The sequence below is a fragment of the Cynara cardunculus genome (genome assembly GCF_001531365.2).
Source record: "Cynara cardunculus var. scolymus isolate 2C chromosome LG 2, CcrdV1, whole genome shotgun sequence".
NCBI classification, from domain to species: Eukaryota; Viridiplantae; Streptophyta; class Magnoliopsida; order Asterales; family Asteraceae; genus Cynara; species Cynara cardunculus.
In genome coordinates this window covers 30,408,069-30,412,155 of record NC_037529.1, presented here as the reverse complement: position 1 = coordinate 30,412,155, position 4,087 = coordinate 30,408,069, and positions in this window count along the sequence as shown.

Below are 4,087 nucleotides of genomic sequence, written 5' to 3'. Positions count from 1 at the left end.
TTGAAATGAGATCTTGGAGACCTTATTGCCATTAGGATCCTTCTCTTGGATACTTTTGGTAAAAAAAACCAAAACCTCCTTAGGTAATCTTTCACAACAGGAGGTTGTAAGGTCAGTAGATGAGGACACGGTTTTTCAGAAAGCTAGATGCACCTTTGAACTGAGTTTTGTCACTTAACAAAGGTTCTAGTACAAAACTATAAAAATTGTTTTTTTAAGAAGAAATCATGTTTGTTTTTTAAGAAAAATATTAAAATAAACAAATTAGAAACTAGAGAATGTAGAAAAACAAAGAAAATGTAGAAAAAAATAGACTTGTAAATCTTTGAAGAATTGAGAAAAGAGTAGTGTGTGTTCTTGCTTAGAGAGAAYATTCGTGCAAAGGAAGTTTTGAGAGMTTAAATAGTGAGAGTGAGAGGAATTTTTATAGGTGATATGAGTGAGAAAGAGGAAAGAGTAATATTGACAGTTCATGAAAAGTAAGGTCATGATGGTTTTGCCACGTCCCTAGGTTTTCCTTGGAGAGAGAATATGAATGGCCGYCATGTGTYAGAAAGTATGAGGAAAATTCTTTTCCTATTAAAAATTCATTTTAATGAYGTCATAATTAAATGACTATTCATTATCTTTTAAAACATTTTTGTCACTGGGTAAAGGAAAGAGTTCAGTGATTGTTTTAAATTTTGAAAGAGCATCACTGAGTAATTTACACTAGGACAAACTTTTCAGTGATAGACAAAGTAATACATACTTTAGAGATAAAGATATATTTTAGAAGAATCCAGTGACAGAATAAGAAAACTAAGACATTCACCTATATCATTGAGTAATGCTTAATGACTAAAGGATTAATCCTTAGTGTTCAGCATTCCAAGTTCATTGATTAAAATGTTAAACCTTGTTTCATCAAGGGAGTTGGTACTCAGTGAGAATGAAGTGAAATTCAATATCGTTGGTTCAACACATACTCTCTAATGAAATGATATCGGATCTCAATGTATTTAGTCTTTGCGTAAAGAACAGAATTGTTAACGACGACAATAGCAATGGCACTGCCGCAATAGATAGGGATCTTTTATAGCTGAAGATCATGATCACTGAGTTGATCTCTCATCCAAATGACTTGAGCACAACAACTACCAACAACGACATATTCAACTTCAACAGTTGATATGGACATTGAGTTTTGTTTTTTTGCTTGTCCAGCTCACCAACTTTCCACCTAGAAGCTAACAGCCTCTAGTTGTGCTTTTTCTATCCATCTTACAACCTATAAAATCACTATCTAAATACCCCATTAGATTGAACCCTGAATCTGTAGGATACCAAAGACCAAGATTGGGTGTACCTTCAGGTTTCTGAATATTCGCTTTACAGCAATCATATGAGATTCTTTGTGTTCATATTGATATCGTGCACATAAACAAGTAAAATACATGATATCTGGTTGACGAGTTGTGCTGATACAACAAAGAGCTGGTCATCTCTCTATAGGAAATAACGTTAACAGGTTTCCCATTAAAATCCTCGTTGAACTTTAAAGGAAGGTACCATAGTGGTTCTCATAGCCGAGCATTGGGTTAGGTCAAAAAAATTCAGCATATCATTAACATACTTACCTTCGCTTATGAAGATACTTTTTTAGATTTTTTTTATCTGAAGACCAAGAAAATWAGTTAATTCACCCATCATGATCATTTTGTATTCTCTCTTTATCATATTCAAGAATTTTACACACAACGGTGGGTTTGTGGATCCAAAGATAATGTCATCAACATGTATCTGAACAAGAAWAATATGACCCTTTACTTTCCTAAGAAACAGAGTGCTATTGAYCTTTYCACGTTCAAACTTTTCAACRATAAGAAATAGGATATTGTATCATACCAAGTACGAGGTGCTTGTTTCARCCCATAGAGAGATTTATCCAGTTTATAGACATGATCTRAATACTTAGAATCAAGAAAAGATGGAGGTTTTTCAACATAGAGTTYTTCTTGAAGTTTGCCATTAAGAAATGCAATCTTCACATCTATTTGATATACCTTGAAATCTTTGTGAGTAGCAWAGGCTAAAAATAATGGAATTTCTTTAAGCCTAGCCATTGAAGCAAAGGTTTCATCATAATCTATGYCTTCTCCTRTTTGTATCCCTGAGCAACAAGTCTAGCCTTGTTTCAGGTTACAGTGTCATGTTCATCCAATTTGTACGATATACCCTTGGTGCCTATAGTGGTCTTTTTGGATGAACCAGGGACAAGATATYRAAYTTTATTTCTTTCGAACTTGGTCAGCTCTCACATAACATTGACCTAGTTTGGATCCCTGATGGCATCATCAAWTTTCTTGGTTTTTCTAAGAGAGAAATGAAATTAACAAAGGGACRAATATTACCTAAACCATGTCGGATTTGAATACTTTTGTTTGGATCACTAAGAATTTGTTCGATGGGGTTATTATTYGTCCATCTCTGAGCGGGTAGCTGAGGAGTCAGATCTGAGTCTTCAGCAGAGGCTCAGGTACTGAAGATGAGGTTTTAGAAACATATTCATCAACRTTCAATCTTATCTCTTGAAGAGATTCAAATAGAGTACTATTCATYGAAAGAGGTTTAAAGGTCAAAGATGGTTCAACAWTTGAATGATCATCATTTAATAAAACTTAGGGTGGCATGGTGTTAAGAAGAACAACARAGATCTTTGAAGAGGAATCAAATCTACTTTTATGGACACCAGGATTGGTGTTTGGATCATCATCAACATTAGGTTCTCCAATATGAGGATGATTACTGAAGGATGCTTCAGGTTCTCTAAAGTGAGATATCATCCATTGATTTAACTCTTTATCATTGGGAATAGGCTTCGACTTAGTTGAACGACATTCACCAAAAACTACATGAATAGTTTTTCAATGCTTTGCCTTCTTTTTGTTGAATACTTTGAATGCTTTGGATATAGAAGAATATCCAAGGAAAATACCATCATCAACTTTAGAATCGAACTTTCGAAGATTATCTTTGTTGTTAAATTATAACACTGACAACCAAAGATATGAAGAAAGATGAGTGTGGGCTTTCTTCGATGAAAGAGTCCATAAGTTGTCTTCTTGAATTGYTTGACAATAAACAAGTGATTCTAAGTGAAACATGYAKTGTTAACAACTTATACCCATAATTGAGTTGGAAGATGAGATTTGTTGAGCATTGTGGARGGGCTGCAATAATGGTTGCATTTATGCGCTTAGGGACTCCATTCTATTGTGGTATCCTTATATCTAAKAAYTTATGAGAAATTCCTTTRCTYTGAAAGAAGTTATCCARGGYACCATTTTTGAAYTTWGTACCATGATCASTTCTTATTGAGCAAACAATTTGGCTATTTAGTACTTCCATTTTCTTAAGAAAGGAAATGATTTCTTCASAGGTGTCACTCTTGGATATGAGGAAGATGACCCAGGTAAATCTAGAGAATTCRTGAAGAATAACGAGGGCATACTTCTTTCCAACGACGGATTGTATACTGACAGGGCCAAATAAATCCATGTGAAGTARATGAAGAGGAGTAGTCACTGAAGAGACTTTMTTTGATGTGAAACTWGCTTTGGTTTGATTTCCTTTCTCACATGTTGAGCAGAGAGATTCCTTTGAATAAGAGTGTTGAARAAGTCCAGTGACTAGTTCCTTTCTTGATAAATTGTTCAGTGTCTTGAAATTGAGATAAGATAGCCTTTTGTGTTATAACTAGTTGACATCTGAAGAGGCTTTAGAGAGAAAACATATGTTTTCAGTGAAAGAGGAATCAATGTTGATAACATATACTCGTCGCTTCTCCTGTTGAGAGAAATTAAAATCGTCAAAAGCTAATTCTTTTGAAATTGAAAAGACTAAAGAATCTAAAGACTAGTTTACATGTCATCTCTTCAGCTTTCTCTTTTCTCTCGAATCCTCTTTCTCTTCCTCCTTCAAAGGTTCAGACGCCTCAACAACCTCTACCTCCTACTCATTCTTCTCCTCCTATTCATCGATCAAGGTATATTGCACCCTCGACGACTGAAAAAACTCCCTATTTATTAGCAGCAAGAAATGCTCG